This window comes from Moschus berezovskii, chromosome 8 (genome assembly GCF_049115385.1).
Source record: "Moschus berezovskii isolate FMDL1 chromosome 8, NW_MosBer_1.0, whole genome shotgun sequence".
NCBI classification, from domain to species: Eukaryota; Metazoa; Chordata; class Mammalia; order Artiodactyla; family Moschidae; genus Moschus; species Moschus berezovskii.
The window spans coordinates 87,283,147-87,295,309 of NC_142467.1; the positions used below are offsets into that span (position 1 = coordinate 87,283,147).

General features: G+C 40.1%; 1 protein-coding gene and 3 pseudogenes across 1 annotated transcript in view; all 4 read left to right on the top strand.

Moving 5' to 3' along the window:
- SLC12A2 (solute carrier family 12 member 2) overlaps positions 1 to 12,163 on the top strand; it is a 110,653-nt gene that overhangs the window by 69,984 nt on the left and 28,506 nt on the right. The window lies entirely within an intron of this gene.
- Positions 1,885 to 9,091, top strand: LOC129558062 (peptidyl-prolyl cis-trans isomerase G-like; annotated as a pseudogene).
- LOC148777115 (peptidyl-prolyl cis-trans isomerase G pseudogene) lies at positions 8,212 to 9,896 on the top strand (annotated as a pseudogene).
- LOC148777116 (uncharacterized) lies at positions 10,044 to 10,691 on the top strand (annotated as a pseudogene).

The window sequence follows — 12,163 nt, forward strand, 5'->3', positions numbered from 1 at the left end:
TGTGGTTTTGATTTGCATTTCTCTGATTATGAGTGATATCGAGCATCTTTTCATGTGTGTGTTAGCCATCTGTATGTCTTCTTTGGAGGAATGTCTGTTTAGTTCTTTGGCCCATTTTTTGATTGGGTCGTTTATTTTTCTGGAATTGAGCTGCAGGTGTTGCTTGTATATTTTGGAGGTTAATCCTTTATCAGTTGCTTCATTTGCTATTATTTTCTCCCATTCTGAAGGCTGTCTTTTCACCTTGCTTATAGTTTCCTTTGCTGTGCAGAAAGCTTTTAATTAGGTCCCATTTGTTTATTTTTGCTTTTATTTCCAATATTCTGGGAGGTGGGTCATGGAGGATCCTGCTGTGATTTATGTCTGAAAGTGTTTTGCCTATGTTCTCCTCTAGCAGTTTTATATTTTCTGGTCTTACATTTAGCTCTTTAATCCATTTTGAGTTAATTTTTGTGTATGGTATTAGGGAGTGTTCTAGTTTCATTGTTTTACAAGTGGTTGACCAGTTTTCCCAACACCACTTGTTAAAGAGATTGTCTTTTCTCCATTGAATATTCTTGCCTCCCTTGTCAAAGATAAGGTGTCCCTAGGTGCGTGGATTTATCTCTGGGCTTTCTATTTTGTTCCATTGATCTATATTTCTGTCTTTATGCCAGTACCATACTGTCTTGATGACTGTGGCTTTGTAGTAGAGCCTGAAGTCCGGCAGGTTGATTCCCCCAGTTCCATTCTTCTTTCTCAAGATTGCTTTGGCTATGCGAGGTTTTTTGTATTTCCATACAAATTGTGAAATTATTTGTTCTAGCTCTGTGAAAAACACCGTTGGTAGCTTGATAGGGATTGCATTGAACTTATAAATTACTTTGGGTAATATATTCATTTTCACAATATTTATTCTTCCAATCCATGAACATGATATATTTCTCCATCTATTAGTGTCCTCTCTGATTTCTTTCACCAATGTTTTATAGTTCTCTATATATAGGTCTTTTGTTTCTTTAGGTAGATATATTCCTAAGTATTTTATTCTTTTCGTTGCAATGGTGAATGGAATTGTTTCCTTAATTTCTCTTTCTATTTTCTCATTATTAGTGTATAGGAATGCAAGGGATTTCTGTGTGTTGGTTTTATATCCTGCAACTTTACTATATTCATTGATTAGCTCTAGTAATTTTCTGGTTGAGTCTCTAGGGTTTTCTGTGTAGAGGATCATGTCATCTGCAAACAGTGAGAGTTTTACTTCTTTTCCAATTTGAATTCCTTTTATGTCTTTTTCTGCTCTGATTGCTGTGGCCAAAACTTCCAAAACTATGTTGAATAGTAGTGGTGAGAGTGGGCACCCCTGTCTTTTTCCTGACTTTAGGGGAAACGCTTTCAATTTTTCACCATTGAGGATAATGTTTGCTGTGGGTTTGTCATATATAGCTTTTATTACATTGAGGAATGTTCCTTCTATTCCCACCTTCTGGAGGGTTTTGATCATAAATGGATGTTGAATTTTGTCAAAGACTTTCTCTGCATCTATTGAAATAATCATATGGTTTTTATTTTTCAATTTGTTAATGTGGTGTATTACACTGAACGATTTGCGGATATTGAAGAATCCTTGCATCCCTGGGATAAAGCCCACTTGGTCATGATGTATGATCTTTTTAATGTGTTGTTGGAGTCTGATTGCTAGAATCAGATTGTTAAGGATTTTTGCATCTATATTCATCAGTGATATTGGCCTGAACTTCTCTTTTTTTGTGGCATCTTTGTCAGGTTTTGGTATTAGGGTGATGGTGGCCTCATAGAATGAGTTAGGAAGTTTACCTTCCTCTGCAATTTTCTGGAAGAGTTTGAGTAGGATAGGTGTTAGCTCTTCTCTAAATTTTTGGTAGAATTCAGCTGTGAAGCCATCTGGACCTGGGCTTTTGTTTGCTGGAAGATTTCTGATTACAGTTTCAATTTCCCTGCTTGTGATGGGTCTGTTAAGATTTTCTATATCTCCTGGTTCAGTTTTGGAAAGTTATACTTTTCTAAGAATTTGTTCATTTCTTTCAAGTTGTCCATTTTATTGGCATATAATTGCTGATAATAGTCTCTTATGATCCTTTGTATTTCTGTGTTGTCTTTTGTGATCTCTCCCTTTTCATTTCTAATTTTATTGATTTGGTTTTTCTCACTTTGTTTCTTGATGAGTCTGGCTAGTGGTTTGTCAATTTTATTTACCCTCTCAAAGAACCAGCATTTGGCTTTGTTAATTTTTGCTATGGTCTCTTTTGTTTCTTTTGTATTTATTTCTGCCTTAATTTTTAAGATCTCTTTCCTTCTACTGACCCTAGGGTTCTTCATTTCTTCCTTTTCTAGTTGCTTTAGGTGTAGAGTTAGGTTATTTAGTTGGCTTTTTTCTTGTTTCTTGAGGTATGCCTGTATTGCTATGAACCTTCCCCTTAGTACTGCTTTTACAGTGTCCCACAGGTTTTGGGTTGTTGTGTTTTCATTTTCATTCATTTCTATGCATATTTTGATTTCTTCAGTGATTTGTTCGTTATTCAGCAGCGTGTTGTTCAGCCTCCATATGTTGGAATTTTTAATAGTTTTTCTCCTGTAATTGAGATCTAGTCTTATTGCATTGTGGTCAGAAAAGATGCTTGGAATGATTTCAATTTTTTTGAATTTACCAAGGCTAGATTTATGGCCCAGGATGTCATCTATCCTGGAGAAGGTGCCGTGTGCGCACCTTCATTATTTTGGGGTGAAATGTCCTATAGATATCTATTAGGTCTAACTGGTCTATTGTATCATTTAACTTTTGTGTTTCCTTGTTAATTTTTTGTTTAGTTTATCTATCCATAGGTGTGAGTGGGGTATTAAAGTCTCCCACTATTATTGTGTTATTGTTGATTTCCCCTTTCATACTTGTTAGCATTAGTCTTACATATTGTGGTGCTCCTATATTGGGTGCATATATATTTATAATTGTTATATCTTCTTCTTGGATTGATTCTTTGATCATTATGTAGTGTCCTTCGTTGTCTCTTTTCACAGCCTTTGTCTCAAAGTCTATTTTATCTGATATGAGTATTGCTACTCCTGCTTTCTTTTGCTCTCTATTTGCGTGGAATATCTTTTTCCAGCCCTTCACTTTCAGTCTGTATGTATCCCTCGATTTGAGGTGGGTCTCTTGTAGACAACATATATGGGGGTCTTGTTTTTGTATCCATTCAGCCAGCCTTTGTCTTTTGGTTGGGGCATTCAACCCATTTACATTTAAGGTAATTATTGATAAGTATGATCCTGTTGCCATTTTCTTTGTTGTTTTGGGTTTGAGTTTACACACTCATTCTGTTTCCTGTCTAGAGAAGGTCCTTTAGCATTTGTTGGAGAGCTGGTTTGGTGATGCTGAATTCTCTCAGCTTTTGCCCGTCTGTAAAGCTTTTGATTTCACCTTCATATTTGAATGAGATCCTTGCTGGGTACAGTAATCTGGGCTGTAGATTATTTTCTTTCATTACTTTAAGTATGCCCTGCCATTTCCTCCTGGCCTGAAGAGTTTCTATGGAAAGGTCAGCTGTTATCCTTATGGGGATCCCCTTGTGTGTTATTTGTTGCTTTTCCCTTGCTGCTTTTAATATTTGTTCTTTGTGTTTGATCTTTGTTAATTTGATTAATATGTGTCTTGGGGTATTTCGCCTTGGGTTTGTCCTGTTAGGGAGTCTCTGTGTTTCTTGGACTTGGGTGATTATTTCCTTCCCCATTTTAGGGAAATTTTCAACTATTATCAAGTATTTTCTCATGGTCTTTCTTCTTGTCTTCTTCTTCTGGGACTCCTATGATTCGGATATTGGGGCATTTAAAATTGTCCCAGAGGTCTCTGAGATTGTCCTCATTTCTTTTAATTCGTTTTTCTTTTTTCCTGTCTGCTTCATTTATTACTACCATTCTATCTTCTAACTCACTTATTCTATCTTCTGCCTCCGTTATTCTACTGTTGGTTCCCTCCAGAGTGTTTTTTATCTCATCTATTGCATTATTCATTGTATATTGACTCTTTTTTATTTCTTCTAGATCCTTATTAAACCTTTCTTGCATCTTTTCAATCCTCATCTCCAGATTATTTATCTGTAACTCCAATTTGCTTTCAAGATTTTGGATCAGTTTCACTATCATTATTTGGAATTCTTTATCAGGTAGATTCCCTATCTCTTCCTCTTTTGTTTGGGTTGGTGGGCATTTATCCTGTTCCTTTATTTGCTGAGTATTTCTCTGCCTCTTCATCTTGCTTATATTGCTGTGTTTGGGGTGGCCTTTCCGTCTTCTGGCAGTTTGTGGAGTTCTCTTTATTGTGGAGTTTCCTTGCTATGGGTGAGTTTGAACGGATGGCTTGTCAAGGTTCCCTGGTTAGGGAAGCTTGTGTCAGTGTTCTGGTGGGTGGAGCTGGATTTCTTCTCTCTGGAGTGCAGTGAAGTGACCAGTAATGAGTTATGAGATGTCAATAGGTTTGGAGTGACTTTGGACAACCTGTATAGTCACTTCCAAGGTGGTTACCTCTGTTGTAGCTTCTGTTTGCTGGTCTCTTCAGTGTCTAATTTCCGCCCTGACACTAGGGGGTGGTGGTGGACACTTTTTAAGGCTCACTTGTTTAGTCCTGTTCTGGGAAGGGAGGAACACTGCAGAGAAATATCTCTGGCGTCTGTGGGGAGTGCTTTCAGTGTCCCAGCCACACTGGGTTTGCCCCCGCTCACGGCGTGTGTGCTGTCCCAGTCTACACTGCACAGGCTCTAAGTTGCTCTGCCGATAACTGTCTGAGGCCAGTGCTGGGTTGCATGCACGTCCCAGCTCTAAGCCACTCAGGCTCAGGTACTCGGGTACTCCACAAAGGTGCAGACTTGGTTGGGCCTGCGTTTTGTGCCTTCCCTGGACCGAGCAGCTCAAGTGACCAGGTGTTTGGCGAGCGCAGTCACTGCAACTTGTCACCTCCCCGGTCCCTCCCGCTCGGTTTTCTGTGTATACAACCAGCGCACCTTCTCAGGCGGATGTTAACCAGCCAGAAACCCAAAAAGTCTTGGTTAACACTGAAGCCTGCCTGCAGTTTGGTATCGGATGCCTCTCTGGGGCCACGATTGCCCCCTTCTGGCTCTGGCTGTCCTCCCCTGCCTGTCTCGGCGGGGGATGGGCTGTCCGCAGCCGGCTAGCTCTGCTCAGTCCTTTGTTCTGTGAGCGGGGCTGGCAGAGTCTTAAGTTAGGGCTTTACGCCTTTTCACGGGGTAGCTACCCCACAGTCTGCTCTGCTATCTCCAGTCAACTCCCCCAGACTGCCCTCGTGGCATTCAGGCCCGGTCCTCTCTCTAAGCAGTTCAGCCGGCTCCTCCCTGCCCAGGCCCCGCTTGTTAATGGCGGATGCTGGCATCTGCTCTGCTTCTCCGCTGGGAGTTACCGTTGGACTCGTAAGCTGTGAGGTTTAATTATTTCTTTTTCTCCCGGTTGTGTTGCCCTCTGAGGTTCCAAGGCTCGCCACAGACTCGCCTGTGAGAGTGTTTCCTGGTGTTCGGACACTTCTCTTTTTTTAATGCCTCTCTTCCCGGGACAGAGCTCCGTCCCTACTTCTTTTGTCTCTCTTTTTATCTTTTATGTTTTTTCCTACCTCCTTTTGAAGACAATGGGCTGCTTTTCTGGGTGCCTGATGTCCTCTGCCAGCATTCAGAAGTTGTTTTATGGACTTTACTCAGTGCTCACATGTTCTTTTGATGAATTTGTGGGGGAGAAAGTGGTCTCGCCGTCTGTTCCTCTGCCATCTGTTTCCTCGAGTTTTCCCTATTTAAAGTGTGTTCACCTGAAACTGTATTTTACTCAGAGATCGAAGTATTGACACCATGGGAATAAAGGTTCAGCATCCTAGATGTTTCTTTGACATCGCCATTTATAATCAACGTGCTAGAAGAGCTGTCTTTGAATTATTTTCTGATGTGTGCCCCAAAACATGCAAGAACTTGTGTTGTCTTTGTACTGGTGAAAAGGGGACTGGGAAATCAACTCAGAAGCCATTATATTATAAAACTTATCTCTTCCACCGGGTTGTCAAAGATTTTATGGTTCAAGGTGGTGACTTCAGTGAAGGAAATGGACAGGAGGGGTATCCGTTTAAGGAGAATTTTTTGAAGATGAGTGGTTTGCTGTTAAACACAATAAAGAATTTCCCTTCAGTGTATCCATGGGAAGTATACAAATGCCTCACAGTTTTTCATAGCAACAAAATAAACTCCTCATTCAGATGGATATCATGTTGGTTTTAGGCAAGTGATTTATGGTCAAAATGTTGTGAGAGAGAGAAAACCAGAAAACAGATGCAGCTAGCAAACCATTTGCTGAAATGCAGATACTTAGTTGTGGGGAGCTAGTTCCCAAATCTAAAGAAAACAGAAAGACTTCTGAAGAAATCTGACTATCTGGGCCCACCTGTATGTGGTCTTGCTCAGTCATGTCCAACTCTTTGTGACCCCATGGACTGCAGCATGCCAGGCCTTCCTGTCCATCACCATCTCCCAGAGTTTACTCAAACTCATATCCATTTAGTCGGTGATGCCATCCAACCATCTCATCTTCTGTCATCCCCTTCTCGTCCCACCTTCAATCTTTCCCAGCATCAGGGTCTTTTCCAATGAGTCAGTTCTTCACATCAGGTGGCCAAAGTATTGGAGTTTCAGCTTCAGCATCAGTCCTTCCAATGATATTCAGGACTAATTTTCTTTAGGATGGACTGGTTAGATCTCCTTGCAGTCCAAGGGACTCTCCAGAGTCTTCCCCAACACCGCAGTTCAAAAGCATCAATTCTTCGGTGCTCAGCCTTCTTTATGGTCCAACTCTCCCATCCATACATGACTACTGGTAAAACCATAACATTGACTAGACACACCTTTGTTGGCAAAGTAATGTCTCTGCTTTTTAATACGCTGTCTAGGTTGGTCATCCAGTACTCTTGCCTGGAAAATCCCATGGATGGAGGAGCCTGGTGGGCTGCAGTCCATGGGGTCGCTAGGGGTCAGACACGACTGAGTGACTTCACTTTCACTTTTCACTTTCACACATTGGAGAAGGAAATGGCAACCCACTCCAGTGTTCTTGCCTGGAGAATCCCAGGGACAGGGGAGCCTGGTGGACTTCCATCTATGGGGTCACACAGAGTCGGACACGACTGAAGTGACTTAGCAGCAGCAGCAGGTTGGTCATAACTTTCCTTCCAAGGAGTAAGCATCTTTTAATTTCCTGGCTGCAGTCAGCATCTGCAGTGATTTTGGAGCCCAAGAAAATGAAGTCTACCACAGTTTCTACTGTTTCCCCATCTATTTCCCATGAAGTGATGGGACCAGATGCTATGATCTTAGTTTTCTGAATGTTGAGTGTTAAGCCAACTTTTTCACTTTCCTCTGTCACTTTCATCAAGAGGCTCTTTAGTTCTTCTTCACTTTCTGCCATAAGGGTGGCGTTATCTGCATATCTGAGGTTATTGATGTTTCTCTTGGCAATCTTGATTCCAGCTTGTGCTTCATCCAGCCCAGCATTTCTCATGATGTACTCTGCATATAAGTTAAATAAGCAGGGTGACAATATCCTTGATGTACTCCTTTCCAGATTTTTGGAACCATTCTGTTGTTACATGTCCAGTTCTAACTGTTGCTTCCCGACCTGCATACAGGTTTCTCAAGAGGCAGGTCAGGTGGTCTGGTATTCCCATCTCTTTCAGAATTTTCCACAGTTTGTTGTGACCCACACAGTCAAAGGCTTAGGCATAGTCAATAAAGCAGATATAGATGTTTTTCTGGAATTCTCTTGCTTTTTCCATGATCCAACAGATGTTGACAATTTGATCTCTGGTTCTTCTGCCTCTTCCAAATCCAGCTTGAGCATCTGGAAGTTCACATTTCACATACTGTTGGAAGCCTGGCTTGGAGAATTTTGAGCATTACTTTACTAGCGTGTGAGATGAGTGCAGTTGTGAAGTAGTTTGAGCATTCTTTGGCATTGCCTTTCTTTGGGATTGGAATGAAAACTGACCTTTTCCAGTCCTGTTGCCACTGCTGAGTTTTCCAAATTTGCTGGCATATTGAGTGCAGCACATTCACAGCATCATTCTTTAGGATCTGAAATAGCTCAACTGGAATCCCATTACCTCCACTAGCTTTGTTCATAGTGATGCTTCCTAAGGCCCACTTGACTTCACATTCCAGGATGTCTGGCTCTAGGTGAGAGATCATACCATCTGGGTCGTGCAGATCTTTTTGGTACAGTTCTTCTGTGTATTCTTGCCACCTCTTCTCAATCTCTGCTTCTGTTAGGTCCATACCATTTCTGTCCTTTATTTTGCCCATTTTTGCATGAAATTTTCTCTTGGTAGCTCTGATTTTCTTGAAGAGATCTCTAGTCTTTCCCATTCTATTGTTTTCCTCTTATTTCTTTGCACTGATCACTGAGGAAGGCTTTCTTATCCCTCTGTGCTGTTTTTTGGAACTGTGCATTCAAATGGGTATATCTTTCCTTTTTTCCTTTGCTTTTCACTTCTCTTCCTTTCACAGCTATTTGTAAGGCCTCTTCAGACAGCCATTTTGCTTTTTTGCATTTCTTTTTCCTGAGGATGGTCTTGATCCCTGTCTCCTGTACAATGTCATGAACCTCTGTCCATAGTTTATCAGGCAATCTTTGTCTATCAGATCTAATCCCTTGAATCTATTTGTCACTTTCACTATACAATCATAAGGGATTGATTTAGGTCATACCTGAATGGTCTAGTGGTTTTCCCTGCTTGTCTGAATTTGGCAATAAGGAGTTCGTGATCTGAGCCACAGTCAACTCCCGGTCTTGTATTTGCTGACTGTATAGAGCTTCTCCATCTTTCACTGCAAAGAATATAATCAGTCTGATATTGGGTTTGACCATCTGGTGAGGTCCATGTGTAGAGTCTTCTCTTGTGTTGTTGGAAGGGTGTGGTCTTGCTAAGAAAGACAAAAAGAAAAGGCATAAATCATCTTCCTTCTCCAGTGATTCAGATAGCTTGAAGCAATTCTCAGTCCTCTTTTGATTCTGAAAGTGCTTCTGAAGAGAAATAAAAAAAAAAAGAAGAAACATGGGAAAATTCTCATGAAAACAAGAAAGAGACGAAGCAAAAGCAAAACAAGAAAAGTGCATCTAGTGAAAGTGAGGTTGAAAATCTTGAATCACAGCCCCAGTCTACTGTCCATCCAGAAGAAATCCCTTCAGTACCTGAAAACAGATTCCTAATGAGAAGAAAATCGTCCTAAAGCTGATGAAAAAGGGAGAGAATGTAATGTACCTGACTTCCAGCCTGCTTCATACAGAGGTGGCTCTTAGTTACTAAGTCTGGAAGAAAAATTAAAGGAAGAGGACCAAGGCATTATTGAACTCCTTCTAGATCCAGATCAAGGGATCATTTCAGATGTAGCAAGACGTCTCCACTTTGGAGGCAGGAGATGCAGAGAGCTCAGAGAATGAGAGTATCAAGTGGTGAAAGATGGATTAAAGGGGATAAGAGTGAGTTATAGGAAATAAAAGAAAATCAAAGAAGCCCAGTTAAAGAGAAAAAAAAAATAACTGATCATAGGCCATGTGTCTGAGAGTCCAAACAGGAAAAGTGAAAAGAAAAAGAAAGTTAAAGACCAGAAATCTAACAGCAAAGAGAGAGCAATCAGAAGAAATTCAGAAAAAGATGATAAATATAAAAGAAGGTAAAGAAAGGTGCCATATCAAAAAGTAGCAGTAAGAGCAAAGAGAAATCCAAGAGTAAGGAAAGAGACACAAAGCACAATAGACATGAAGAAAAGAGAATGAAGTCAAGGAAAAGGGATCATGAGAATATTAAAGAAAAAGAAAAACCTGATTCTAAAGGAAAGTTCAGGTAAGAAGCAAAGAGAAGTCTGCTGCTGCTAAGTCGCTTCAGTCGTGTCCGACTCTGTGCGACCCCATAGATGGCAGTCCACCAGGCTCCCCGTCCCTGGGATTCTCCAGGCAAGAACACTGGAGCGGGTTGCCATTTCCTTCTCCAATAAGAGAAGTCTAAACAGTTAGAATTCAAAAGGAATGTGCATGATCATAATAAAAATAAGACAAGGACAGACGTGCACAGTCTAGGATTAGAGAACGTGATATAACTAAAGGCACAAACAGTACAACAGGAGAACAAAGGAACGAAGCAGAAGTAGGGACAGGAGAGAAGTGTGTGCTCTAGAAGCCATGGCCAAGATCGCAGCAGAAGCAAGGAGTATCATAGATACAGAGAACAGGAATAGAGAAGACAAAGGTCACGGGGTCGAGAGAGAAGAGCAACACCTGGAAGACAAAGAAGCAAAAATAGGAGGAGAAGGAGGAGAGATACACGGAGCTCCGAGAAAGAAGAAAGTCAAAGCAGAAACAAAAATACAGAAACCAAGAAAGTAGAAGTAGCTCAAATACTAATAGGGAAAAAAGGCTGATAGACATCAAAGTCGAATCTCAAAAGTGAAACATTTATCAGGACAATGAACTAAAGTTCTCCACCTTGAAAAATAAGGAGGATGAGAAGACCAGATCCTCAGTGGAATAAGAAAACCAAAAATCAAGGGGTCAAGAAAATGACGATGCACATGATAAAAATAAAAAAAAAAAAAACTGATCATGAATCAAGCTGTGGAACAGAGAAGACAAAAGTGAAAGAGTGAGTTATGTAAACTTATTTCCATTCTAAGATTTTAAGTTTTAGAGACTTTCTGATGAATCTCCTTTATGTTGTTTTCTTCTCTTCATTGTTTTCGGGCTATGCTTGTCTTTTTTTCCCAGTGTGGACTTTATTGATCTTTTGATAATCTGCAACTTGGATAATTTGTACTGCTAAAGTTTTAATAAACTTTAAATGAGAAAAACAAAAAACCATAGTACAGCTTTATTCCATACCTGTCATATTGACCAAATCAGGTCTGCCAATACCAAGTGTTCAACATGGTGTAGAGTCTTGGAAATCTTTGCATGGCTTTGGTAAATGTGGATTGTACAGCCACTTGGGAAAGCAACCTGGGAGTATTCTGCATCTTTGAAAGTGTGGATATTCCAAGACATTCCATTCTCAAGTGTATACCACAGAAAAACTTTTACATCTGTGAAGAAGGCCATATGTTATAAAGGCCATATAAGTTTTATGGCACTCTCATTTGTTATAGTAAAAAGGAAATTAACAACCATCAGTCACATTATTAAAACTTTGGCATAATTATGCAGCAGAATTCCATACAGTGGTGAAAAGGTACTATACATATCAGCAAGGGTAAATTTCAGAAATGTTAAGGAAAACAGCAAGTTAAAATAAGAACATTAATAATGTGAATATATTATAAATTTTTTTAAATATGTAACTTAAAAATTCAAACATATATGCCTAGATAATGGAATATACAGTAAAAATATAAGGAGGTCTTGAAAAGGATTCATAGTATGCTTATATGTATTCGTCAAGCTTGTTAAAGTGAGTGGTGATTATTACTTTATTTACTTTTGTATGTGAAATATGTAACTGTTTCAAACAGAATGCTACCACCCCGGTTATAAGGTTGTTTCTAACTAGAGTGCCTAAATCTTGCTTACTTTTGTATAATTTATAGGAACACTTTGATAATTACTTTATATAAGTGATATAAAGGAAATGAAGGAAAGTACTCACTTAGAGCAATGTTTCTTAACTTTAGCCTGCATCAGAATCACCTATTGGACTTCCGAAAACACAGCCTGCTGGGCCCCCATCTTTACAGTGATTCAGTAGGTCTAGGGTGAGGCCCAAGAATTTGCATTTCTAACAGCTTTTCAGGTGATGCTGCTGCCGTTCCAGTCCAGGTACTACACTTTGAGAACCATACCCTCAGGGGTATGTATATATGACAGTATTGTAAATTTGCCAAGAGTGAGGAACTATCCTGCTTAGCATTCTCTTCCACCTAACATGCTCATCCCCGCGGGTCATGACAGTTTCACCAGTGTTAATATCATTCTGAGACTGCCTTATAAAACCTGACAAATGCTGTTTCTCTTACAAAGATGCCCGGGAAATGGTTTATTGCAGTGGCGGAGTGACTGAGGAGCTGTTTTAAAATACCCTTACAAATTGCCTCTTTAGAATCACTGAAATATGAGTATGAGTTGCCAC